This window comes from Saccostrea echinata, unplaced genomic scaffold, assembly GCF_033153115.1.
Source record: "Saccostrea echinata isolate AGI-Se365-2 ecotype Australia unplaced genomic scaffold, CSIRO_AGI_Sech_v1 ptg000029l, whole genome shotgun sequence".
NCBI classification, from domain to species: Eukaryota; Metazoa; Mollusca; class Bivalvia; order Ostreida; family Ostreidae; genus Saccostrea; species Saccostrea echinata.
This window is the reverse complement of record NW_026889778.1, coordinates 12383035-12396751: the sequence shown is the minus strand read 5'-3', so window position 1 is coordinate 12396751 and position 13717 is coordinate 12383035. Positions and strand designations below refer to the sequence as shown.

At 34.3% G+C, this 13717-nt stretch overlaps 1 pseudogene; it reads right to left on the bottom strand.

The window, feature by feature from the left end:
- Nucleotides 1–4928: 4928 nt before the first annotated feature.
- LOC133194227 (uncharacterized) lies at nucleotides 4929–10065 on the bottom strand (annotated as a pseudogene).
- Nucleotides 10066–13717: the final 3652 nt, after the last annotated feature.

Here is a 13717-nt window from a genome sequence, read left to right as displayed (position 1 = left end):
AGAATTCTTCCGCTATATGAAAAAGCACCAGAAGGGGGCTCAAACGGGATGTATTTTATTTGGACGGATTTTCCAAATGGCATTTCTTTTACTTGTGAAGAATTTCGTTATTTCATTTGGGCCAGTTCTAACATCAAGTATTTCATCTGGACCAACTATTTTGCAGGCAATAAATGAACAGTGAGTAATTATAAGATAGCTGAGAACATATCAAACAAACAAAGAAAAGTTACTGCTTCCCTGCAATGATGATATGAAACAAAAATGTGAAAGAGATTTATAGAATATTTTACGATATATTTATTTAGCTTTTTTCATCATAACACTAAAGACGTATATATTTTTCTCCATAATATCAAAAGATTAATTAACATTTCAGATGCTACAGTCTTACAGTAAATGTTTAGACATATGTTTTCAGAAGTACATTTCTGTGAAACAGGTTGTCTGTGAGTTTTGAATCCAAACAGGGCAATTTTTAGTATTTTTATCTTGAGTTTCAGGTTCAACAAAATATTGGGGAAGACACACTAAATTTTTAAATTTTTGATACCCTTTTTTAAAGTGATAATAAACCTCATTTTAAGCATTTTTTCATATCCCTAAAAACCATCTTATTCTTTTCCAAAACACGGAAAACAATAAATTATTGTTGTTCTGGTGTGTAAAAGGATCATATGGGTAAGATTACTTCAATAAAAATTACGATGATCGTATCTAATTATCTTTCGCTGCTGAGTCTGACGTCGCAATCGTTGATGACGAAGACGCTTCGTAGTCCGGAAATAGCCGAAGTTGAAAGCAAGATGGATTCCAATACGCAAGTTGTAAGTACTTTCAGTATATCATAAGCCCAGTTAATAAAAGAGATTTTAAATTTACACAAGTTTATGACCAAAAAAAATTATTAACACTTTGCAATTCATGAAATTTTAGTTTAAACATGAAAACTTCTAAAATTAAAAGAAAATGTTCGTTGGGGCCCACGATGGGGGTTCACGGGACTACGTTATTTGATGTAAAGTTAACATATTCGCTTTCAGTAAACTGTTTCATAGTCTATATCCAGTGTTCGAAATTCAGAATTATTTTCTATGGGTCCAAAGGACCCACAGATAAAGGGACTATACGAGTCCTTCCAGGGCAGCGTAAGCCCAATATAATACCATCAAATATTTGGGAAAAATAAACTTTTACGTATTGATGATCTCGCAAGTTTATCGCTTTATATATAATATGTCAATTTGATAAAGGATATCTACAACTCGCAAGTATTAACAATATGACACGGTAAAATAATCATACCACAGTCTTACTTGGCCATATATAACACGTAATGACATATTACTGTAAACATGCTTTTTCTCGGAATTACAATTTCTGTTTTTAAAATCCGTAGGTAGAAAAATACGCAAGTTTCTTAGATTGCCACAATATGTTGATAAAATGTACTGAAGTATACTTGGACAATTGGACAAAACTGGAAAGTTTGTAACTGCATACATATAATGTAAATTTATTTCACGCAGAAAAAGATCAAACCTTCAGTATTTATTTAAAATGCACGTGAAAAGAAGAATTGATACGTTTTACCCATTTTAAGTCCAATTTCTTTTATATACGCTCATTGGTAAATTTGTTAAATATATCCAATTAACATGTTAAAATTCAGGAAAGATATAAAAATTAATGTAAATGCATAAACCAATGTACGTTAACAAACGTTAACTTCAATCGCAACTTCTTAAGCCTTTCCAACAAGCAGTAATGAAAAGCAACGGTGTATTTTTCCAGGCTCGCCGGAAAAGTCTGAGAAGATGTAATTGACTAACTTGTTTCCCTGCAAAACATCGTCGGCCCAAAATTATTTCAAGGACCCATTTAGTCATACTATTCGCGAGTCCTTCCGTTTGTACGTCGGCGCAGGACCGACGGGCCGACGCTAATTTCGAACACTGTCTATATCTGTGTGTATTTTCATTATTTTTAAACTATAACTAAAAGAATTATACTCAAGGGTCAAGTTAATATCAGGAATAATTTCTCGAAAACATATACGTAACATTTAACAGATTAAAAATTACTGTACCGACACTGACCAAGATTAACGTGAAATGTTGGTTGCCGCATGATCAGATCCGATGCCTCATAAAAAAAATCTGCAACAGTGTGTTGTCTCTGATATATTTATAAATGCCATTTGGTCTTATGTTTTATTTAAATTGATCTCTACTTCAAAAAAAAAAAAAAAAAAAAAAAAAATGGAGAGAAGCTAAGCTGCTAACGTTGTCACTCACACTGTCACTTTGCAATCACTGGCTGCGGCGGCGATGATCTAGACCTATAAAATTTCAGCTCAAAAGATAATTGAGAAATCAGTTGCACTTTCTGACTGATGATCACGGACCATACTATAGACCCTAATAATAAATAAGTTTCATGATAAATTTCTCTTTTTTTTATGCCTACACGTGTTGATTATACTTAAAGACTAAAACAAAAAAACGAATTTAGTTGTGTATATGTCATCTAAAAATTTTCCTTTCTTAGGGTCCTGATACTGATTCAAGCTCTGATGAGCTTAGACGTGCAAGATTGGCAAGGGGACGTGTCCGTCTTGCGAGAGTAAGATCTAGTCGTTCCAGGGGACAGGGTGTTCGTGCTGCTCGCCGCGGCAGAAGGCAGATCACAGTGGACAGATGAGATGCGGTTGCGGCAAGAAATATTCAGTTGCAGGTAGGTCTACTCAAATATTCCCTTTTTAAATACACTTACAAGTATAACATATATGACTTTTATAAAAGTTAATTTGATGTCTTTATATGTTGATAAATTACATACGTGTAACAGATGTTTGCATGAAGTGGATGTATCATACGTTTCAATGTTTGTTTCTCAGGAACGCATTCATAATATGCCAGAAGATAGCCTAAGAGATCTTATGTTCCAACTCTGCCAGAGGAACCCAAGTTTGGTTTTTGATGTCCTGGAGGAGAGCAGCAGGGCCCAGGGAGGTGGACACCATTCACCTGCTCGTGTGCAAGGACAGCCTGACTGGTGCACCTGTTCTTATTGCAGGGAGATGCCAACACAAGTAGAACGCGTCTGTTGTGGACAAACTGAGCAGAATTGCTTCTCAAGACTCAGAGCAAGTTTTTTTTTTTTTAAACATTACCTGCAAAATTGCTATTCTCAAACTCTCCAGCAAAGTTACAAGAGTGAACTGAAATTAGCTTGTCTGTTCCGTCTATACTTTCGTTGAAATTCCAATTTATTTTAAAAAATCAACTATTTCACACTAGACATTTCTGATCTCGGATTGCCATGATCCAGATCAACGGCTTTACTACACTGGGCTAACAATAAAAAGTGACCTGTTTGATGTACTCTGACCAACAAATCAAAATCAACCCTTTCCTATAATTTTTTTTAACCATACTTAAATTTTAAGTTTGTTTCCAGGGATATAGATTGTATCATATTCAAACTTATCTTTATCATTTCTTAAAAAGTTGAACCCCCCCCCCCCCCCCCCCCCCCCACAAAAGATGGCCCTGTCATTTACTAAACAAACAGAAAACTCTTTTTTTTCAATGATCTTTATGACCTTAATTAATCATGACCTTGACAGACAAACCTGATGATGTAGTTTACATTATGACCAATTTTCTGCAGTATGTACAATGCCATATATATATTCTCTTTCAGGACTTTGATATAGTAGTTCTTGATGAACTAATTTTACATGTTGCCCGGGCATACAGGCAGGAAATCTTTGCCATTCAAGATGACGATGACTACAACAGAGCCAATCGTCATGCTGGGTACAGACAGTACACTTTGTGGCAGCATGGGCATCTAGGAGCTGGGCACCGCAGACCCATCCCAAGCTGTTGTGTTTGGAAAATCAGAGACAAGTATCCAAATGCTTTTGGACAGTACAGAGGTTATGTACCTGGCAGACTAGGATAAATTCAACAAATTTATTGTAACAATGATTCAACTTTTGATGTTATTTGTTTGTAATGATATAGAGATAATATAAAAAAAAATTAACAATTTAAAATCGCTTTTTTGTTAGAAAATGCAGGCAAGGACATCTAGTAAATATAACACATATCAAGTGAAAGATGGCAGCTGATAACTGCCATAAATATTGCAAATCAGGTGTGAAGGATCACACTTGTAAACACAACAGCAGATCTGAATTTAAATATACAAGATATCTGCAATCATTAGTAGTTACACAACAGTCCTAGAAAAAAAACATGTATTTACCATATATACATGTACATATACAATGTAATTTTCAATGAGAATAATTTACTAGTAAATGCAAACCATATTTAGAGAGACCTTTTACAATATGCACTTCATGTATATGTATATGTACTAGTCTTTCAAAGAATGACAATAGCTTGCTAGAAAATGGTCATGATTAACAATCCTGGAAAATCTTGTACATGAACTTTTATTATACCCCACTCAGAAGGGAAGGGGGTATACTGTTTTACTCTTTTGTATCTGTCTGTGTGTCCGTGAATCTGTAACAATTTTTCATGGCAGTTTCCTCAGCAACTAAACATTGCAGATGAATGAAATTTTAGCACACTCTTTTTTCAGGCATGCAACATGGTGGGTTTCATTTTTGTTTGAATCCGATGTCAACTTTCTGTTTATCTGTGTGTCTGTCCAAACCAAATTTCCATTGCAGTTTTCTCAGCAACAACTCATCATAGATACTTGAAAATTTAGCACAATCTTTGTTTAGGCATACCATATGGATGGATTCATTTTTGTTTGAATCTGATGTCAACTTCCTGTTTATCTGTGTGTCTGTCCATATCAAATTTTCGTCACAATTTTCTCAGCAACTACTCATTATTGATGCTTGAAATTTTAGCACACTTGTTCTTTAGGCAAGTCATTTAGTGGGATTCATTTTTGTATGAATTCGACGTCAACATGAGAGCGCATATTAACATCAGAGTGTGGGTATTACTAGTGAGCATTCGCTCACAGACTTCTTGTTCTCCATGAAAGTCAAAAGGCTCAAGACTAGTGTCCCAAGAATAATCGAAAGTCTTATTTGGATTGATCAACAAATCTAGATTTCTGTTTAAGGACAAGTTCTTGAGTTGTAGGTGGAGGAATTGGTGCCAAGGTCTTGGAAATTCTTCTAGGATCATCTGCTGATAAAACAACATTTTGAGACATTCCAATAGCATCTTCCAATCGCTTTGTGATTATTTTATGAATCAAAGCCGGAATGTAGGGGTAGTTTTTTTTCAGCTTTCAATTCGTGTACGGACCAGACACCACTTTTTTTGTTGAAGGATCTTTGATACCTACAAGGAAAATAAATAAATATTGTAAACTTAGCTTATGAGGATTAATAAGGGAATTTAACCAAAACAATTTATACAGTAATTCTTGCAAGCAAACTGGTATATTTATTACACTTAAATACATGTCTACAGTGAAGTAACAGTAATTGACAAATGGAAATGCATAGATATCAGCTGCATATCTCAAAAACAGTTTACCTTATAGAACCATCCTTGTTTTTCTTTGTTTCTCTCTCACAGTGACCATTGTGGTCAAGTGCTGCAAGGTAATTTCTTGCCCTATACGTTGGGGGACTGTAGGAATGTCTTTTGGAGGCATACACCAAAATTAAATTTTGGAAATTCTCCAATTCTGCTGTGCTTCTAAAAAAAAAAAAGGTGAACAGCTACATAGTTATCTACATTCAAAATCACACGAGTTTTGCAAAAAGGATGACAAATATATATCTCACTCCAATTTTTATCCCCCGCTTTCGCAGAAGCGAGAGGACATTTAATCTCATTTGTCTGTCCATTTGTCCCAAAAACTTTAACCTTGGTCATAACTTTTGAATGAGAAGAGGTAGGGCTTTCATATTACACATGTATATTACCTGTGACAAGGCCTTTCTACACATACTTTGATTTTTGACCCGTGACATTGACCTTGAAGTTTGACCTACTTTTCAAAAATATTTAAAAAATATATTTTTTTACAACTTTTGATTGAGAAGAGATGGGGCTTTCATATTTGACATCTGCAATATCTGTAACAAAATGTTTCCAAGTATGCTATGACTTTTGACCCTTGACCTTGATGTCTGAACTAATTTTCAAAAATTTTAACTTTGGTGATTGGGTACTTTTGAATGACATATGATAGGGCGTTCATATTTGACTTATATGAAAATTAAACTGTAAATTATCAAGTTCATTTTTTTTAAAAAGCCATCTTCTAAAGAAGTGTCAATGGGAGCACCACTCGTACAATACATGATTTTGTCTGGAAACCTGTTAATTAGTAAATGTAATTAAACAGTGATAATGAACATCAGACATGAAAGCTAAAATATAAGAAAATAACTCTCAGCAACAAGTTAAATGACAATTTGTAAAATAAATGAAAATTTGAATCAATTTTCTCTGATTTGTCTCCCATCCACCTCTCCCTTAATTCCACCAAGCTTTTAATTAAGCACAACTAAAAATCTAGAAAACACTTATCATTTACCCATTTCAAATGTACTGCTGATCCAATGATACTCCTGGTGACAGAGACTTCTGCTCCACAGTTTTTTGCTGTACAGGTTTTTGGGACATTGATTGCTGCAAGCTTCATCAGGCATTGGTTGTACACCAGAAATGACTGGTCTGATGTAATGTCTTCTGCTTTGGAAATCTTTACCATGTCTTGTCCATCAGTACTTGGCTCACAAATGTCATCATCTTCATTTTCATTGTATTCTTCTTCATCTGAATAATTTTCTATGTCAAGTGAGGTGAAGTTGGCAGTGTTAGGTCTACATAAAAAAATTAAAAAGAAATTGATGTAAAAAATCTGCTATTTTACAAAAACTGTGGATGGTTCCTTGATTAAGTTCAATTTTCTTTCATTAGCAATCTTTAATTGAAAGTCAGTGTCACAGTGTCCATAACATGCATTTTTTGAAAGAAATTTTATTTATTTTTTTTTTTTTCAAATTTAGTATGACAGAAAAGACTACAGTACCTCAAACTTATATTGAAACTTGGCTCATAATCAGAATCTGAAGAACTGTCATCCTCATGGTCATCAGTTTCAGTGATGTCAATTACAGATAACCTACAACATGTGTGCAATTTAAATCACTCGACTAACCAGCTGAAAAACTATTACAAGTATTCCCTCCTGTTACGTGTAATTAATTTAACAAGAGGCCCAGGGGCCACATCACTCACCTGAGCACTGTGGCTAGGAAAAAAGCAAAAATCAGTTTAGTACTGAAAAGCTTAAATGCATAAGTGGTCCCGACCTACCCCTAAAAGGGAGGGAGGGGGTTATGATTTGAAACAAACTTGAATCCCTTTTACCCAAGGATACTCTGTGCCAAGTTTGGTTGAAATTGGCCAAGTAGTTCTGGAGAAGATGAATTGTGAAAAGTTTACAATGCCAACTACAGACAACTACAGACAACAGACAAATTTCGATCAGAAAAGCTCACTTGAGCCTTCGGCTCAGGTGAGTAAAAATGACTGCGTATTCATAAAACATTGTTCTAAAAATTTGACAATTTATATTCTAATTATCATTATTGGAATTATTGGAATTTATTACTTGTGTATTATGTTTACTTATAACATATATTTTTATCCTTACTGTGGACTATAAAGAAAACTGTTTGACAGTGTTGACTTCTGAAGTTTCCGCCTCTTTGTTGGCAATGCTTCTACACCAGATAACTCCTCATCCCTGTTTTAAAAAAAAATACAATTTCTTATAAAGTCTGATTGAAATTTTTGAAATCTGAAATATCTACTGGTACATACTGGTATATGTAGTTATGGTAATAAAAGGAGATAATGAATAAGGGTTGACAAAACAGAGATTCAATCATTACTTATAGGGTCATTGGGGCATACTCGCTTACATAGTGCAAACTCAGCGTTTTAATAAAACTCCAAGATATTGAATGCCAAAATTCTCTTGACTTTTGGTAGTTTTTTTTTATTATAGACTATTAATTAGCTTTATGTAAATATGATTATATCATACTCAGATAAATGTTCTCTTAATTATTGCAAATTATATCATAATGAACATGAACCAAAATACATGTCAAGGGTCTGAATTGTTATCAAGGGTCCACTGGTAAGTGGAAACACAACAATTTTTATCTTGGCTAGGTCATACGAAAAAGAACAAGATTTAAAAGTGGAAGAGTACGATAATGAATTTGTTATGAGACACTATTTATTTAGAAAAAAAAATTACCTGTTGCTTAATTCAGAAGAAATATCTGATACAGGACAAGCAAGTTGATGAATCAGAGTTTTATAAGAAGGTCCAGGTGTTGAAGTCTGCACATGTTTAACATCTGGTGTTGACAGACCAACTTGCACTCCAATCACTGGAGTTTTTTGAATTTCTTCAACCTGATATTCTATTGGTGGTTGGGTTGCAAGATACCTGAAAAATTATAATTTTTCATTTTCTAAGATACTTCATATATATATATTTTACTGATTATACCAAAGATGAAACAAATGTAAATAAGTGGGGTATTTTCAATCTATGTATAAGAATATTAAATAACATAAAATTTTACATGCAAAATATTTAGGCCAAACAAAAAAATATGTGTGGTTCCGGTTACACTTCCAAAAAAATTAGGGTAGGTAGGTAGGGATTTTTTTTTTTTTTTTTTTTTTTTTTTTTTTTTAAACAAAATGATTTTCTTAATTTTTTCTAAATAATACCTATCACTGCTTTGCAAATGGCATTTAGATGTGGTGTGATAATATACTAGTCAATATTGGTAGGGGACACTTACATGCTAGCTTGCTCTGGATTTAACACTATTAAACACTTGCACTATGTTTTGCAAGGAGGCCGTCATTGCTGAAACTAAAACCTAAACTGGAGCCATTGATGGAAATCGGGGGAAATTCCGGAAAAAATATGAAAATTGCCAAAAAAAAGTTTAGGGTCGGGGGTATAAAATAGGGAAGGTCGGGTAACCGGAACCACACATATTTTTTTATTTGGCCTTACCAATATAAATTGCAGATAGTGCTGAGGTAATTTTTAAATTATAAGATCATACAGCAATCTTTAATTTTGTCAAATAATGTTTGCATATATGATTTATAAGCAAGCAAATCTTAACAGGCTGAAGGGCAAATCAAAACTGCATATTACATAATTTAAAACATAAAATTAACAGTGGTAACTCTGCTCACTCTCTAGGACTTTCATTGAATCGCCTAAATCAGGTACTGCATGATTTTTTAGTGTTCTACCAAGTTTTTAAAACTTTACAATTTTTTTTTTTTTGGGGGGGGGGGGGTTAAACTTGTTCCAAACCACATATTATTCCACAGCAAACATGGCTAAACTCTACTAAATTTACATATTTTAGAGTCGGATTACTTCCTACAGTGTGAAATGATTAGGAAAGCTGATTGATTGATACTGATGCATGATGTAAAATAATACTGCCAAAATTAAATAAAATATATTGCAATATGTGTTTAAACACAAAAACATTATCAAAATAGTTCATCATATGGGTTTAAATTAAATCAAATGTTGCGTTGAACCATTTTAATCAGTAAAAAATTCATTTATTCCATGAAAGATAAAGACGTCTCCAATTGTCCATGGCTGCCCCCTCAAGGGGCCCCCCAAAATAATTTTGTTGGTTATGTCATTGCGCTGAAGTGAACAATGTATACATAGCCATATATTACTAACGAGTTTATAAATTATAGCTGTTTTATTGACTCTAGCTAAATTCATTTGAAAGAAAGCAAGATATACGCGGTTATATTTGACCTACCTGTCAAGGAGAATCTTTGCAACTTCGGTGTTATTGTTGAGATGGAGATCGGTCTTCAGCTCAGTCCATCGATCATACTGATCACCGATATAAATTCTGTTTTTATTTAGTTTAGAGTTTGCTTCTTTTTTGTTGCGTTTTCTGGCCGAATCGGTCAACTTGCGCTTTGGTCCTGGCTTTGATTTCGTTGCCGCCGACATTTTCTTCCCCAATATGCACTACACGCATGCGTATTTTTTTTTTCCGAATGAGTTCACATCCGAGGTCATATGCATATCATTTGCATTACTGTCTGGGAAGCAAGAGTTACCGATGTACGATAGAAATGTATTTTCTTTAACAAAAATCACTTTGCTACTCCTGTAAGACGTATTATTTGCATTTCAATAATTGTTTAACATTGATCTGAGATAAAATCTGAATGAAAAAAAATGTTAAAATTAAAGTTTATTATCACTTGAAAAATATATAGTTAACATTGACTGTATTTCATAATAAAGGCAGCATATAGTGGAAGTTGAATACTTTTAAAGCAGATCCTAGCTAGGGTTTGGGGCATCACATACTAGTAATGGGTTCATACTGATACGTTCTAATCCACTAGTAAAGTAATTATAACATACATCATCTAGAACCAATATTAGTATATCCTGATAACTGGAGAAAGTTGCTATAATTTATCTACTGATTACAAAATTTAAGTTCTTAATTGCCAATTTCTGAAAGTTTGTCAATTCCAGGGACCAGAATTTTCGCAGATTTTGATAATGACTCAGGTGAAAAATTAATATCATCACGAAGTTTAAGTGATTATTTTTATTCTGCTGCGGTAAAAAAAAGTGAACCCTAAAAGAAAGAGTATGGATATATTACGAAGATACCGGGTATGTTGTGAATGCCAAGGTTGCCCTACTCCAGGTGTATGTATGCATTTAGAATGGAAAATAAGTGAGAAAATTTTTAACAGATCTCATTAACACATACCCAAAAAGAGGCCTATGTACCACATCGCTCACCTGAGCACATTGGCTAGGCAAAAGCACAAATCAGTTCAGTATTGAAAAGATTACCGGGGGGGGGGGGGGGGGGTGAATTTTAAACTACCTGATGATGCTTCCATGTCAATTTAACAAATGGTTTTGTTGTACTTGAGAAGATTAAAAAAAATCCCATATATTCCTTTGTAAAAATTTGATCCCAATTGTGGCTCTTCCCTATCCCAGGGGTCATGATTTGAACAAACTTGAATCTACACTACCTGAGGATGCTTCCATATCAATCTGACTAAACATATCTTTTCTGTTCTTGAGAAGAATTTTTTTTCTGTATGTTCTTATGTAAAACTTTCGATCCCCCATTGTGGCCCCACCCTACCCCAGGGGTCATCATTTGAACAAACTTGAATCTACACTACCTGAGGATGCTTCCATATCAAAATGACTAATCATGGCTTTGCAGTTCTTCTGAAGAAGATATTTTCCTATATATTTCTATTTAAGACTTTGATCCTCCATTGTGGCCCCACCCTACCCCTGGGGGTTATGATTTGAACAAAATAGAATCTACACTACCTGAGGATGCTTCCATATAAATAAGACCAATCATGGCTTTGCTGTTCTTGAGAAGAAGATTTTTAAAAAATTTTCCTATATATTTCTATATAAAACTTTGATCCCCCATTGTGGGGGTCATGATTTGACTGAACTTGAATCTACACTACCTGGGGATGCTTCCATAAAAATATGACCAATCAGGGCTTCGCTGTTCTTGAGAAGAAGATTTTTAAAGATTGTTCCTATATATTTCTATGATAAAACTTTGATCTTCCATTGTGGCCCCGCCCTATCCCCGGGGGTCATGATTTGAACAAACTTGAATTTACACTACCTGAGAATGCTTCCATAAAAATATAACTCATCATGGTTTTGCTGTTCTTGAGAAGAAGATTTTTAAAGATTTTTCCTATATATTTCTATGTAAAACTTTGATCCTCCATTGTGGCCCCGCCCTACCCCCGGGGTCATGATTTGAACAAACTTGAATTTACACTACCTGAGAATGCTTCCAAATAAATATAACTCATCATGCCTTTGCTGTTCTTGAGAAGAAGATTTTTAAAATTTTTCCTATATATTTCTATGTAAAACTTTGATCCTCCACTGTGGCCCCGCCCTACCCGGGGGTCATGATTTGAACAAACTTGAATCTACCCTACCTGAGGATGTTTCCACGTGAGTTTAATCTTTCCTGGACCTGTGGTTCTTGAGAAGAAGATTTTTTAAAAGACGCTATTAATTTTTCACTAATTCTTAAATATCTCCCCTTGAAAGATGGTGTGGCCCTTCATTTGAACAAACTTGAATCCCCTTTACCCAAGGATGCTTTGTGGCAAGTTTGGTTGAAATTGGCCCGGTGGTTCTGGAGAAGAAGTCGAAAATGTGAAAAGTTTACAGACAGACGGATGGACAGACGGACAGACAGGCAGACGGACTACAGACAAAATGTGATCAGAAAAGCTCACTTGAGCTTTCAGCTCAGGTGAGCTAGAAACTGAACATAACTGTCAAAAATAACTTGTTCGATGTTAGTTTTCAAAGCTACAGAGAAAACACGCTTCCAAATTTTGATGTTCAAAAGCTCAAAAATCCATTGGAACATTGCAAATTTGGAGCAGAGAAACAGGGACCTCTAATAACATCAGAAGTGGGATCAGGTGCCACAGGGAAGTAAGCAACACCCTGTCGACCAGTCACACCTGCCGTGTGCTCCTTGACATGATCGGGAAAACGGAAAAATCTGCAGACAATTCATTATGAAAATAATGGCCGAAAAATTTGAATGAAAATCATTAGTCAACATTCGACTTAAAGACAAATTGTATTTGCCAACAAGGTTTATGTATCGACCATAGTATTTGTGAAATGCTGAATTTAAACGCAACTGTTGATAACCTCATATCATTAACTTATTTGTCAATATCTTGCCTCGTTTTAGATATTGTTCGTACGTATATCATGCTCGAATCAAGTGGGAGACATAAACTCCATATGCAGGTGATAACTGTATATTGCTACATAAAAAAGGGAAGTTGAGATAGAAAAGCTGAAGTTGAAGTCATCACGTTTATCATAAAGTTTTGTTGTTAGTGTGACATTTATGTCTTTTTCTAGTAAAATATCCAAATATGAAACGGACGTTGTCTTTCATTTCGAATTCAAAGGGATATAACCAATCGACGTAGGAATAAAAATGAATATTGTTTACTGATAAAACGTCGTCGAAGGCCACAGCAAGAGATTTCTTCTTTTCGTGTAGATGTTTTGAACACGAATACATAGATAGATCTGATAATAAAATGGGCGCAATTAGTACCATGAGAATTTCAACAGATTGTTGGAAGATTTGAGCTAAAAAAAACAAACAAACAAACAAAAAGAAAAAAAACATAGATATTGTCAACTAGAAACTCAAAAAACAAACAAACAAACAAACAAAAACATAGATATTGTCAATCAAAAAACGCGAGCATCTTTTTAATATCAACTTCGGATTACTTGAATTTAATTCATCGTGGAGAATGGCTGCATAAAGTGTTGAAAACTCGTAGGCTTTGGTGCTATTGATTTTGGTAAAATTAATTTTTTGATTTCAAACTTTCTAAAAAAAATCCTTCGAGTCTTTAAGTATTCACATCCGTCTTGAATCTGTTGTGGTACAGGGGCATGTAAATGTATTTGAATAAACACATCACAAACACTCAACAATTTCTTGGTAAGGGGGTATTAATACACAATAGACAGAAACAGACGATCTCAAGAAATCGAGTGTATTAATTAAATGTTTAATTTATAT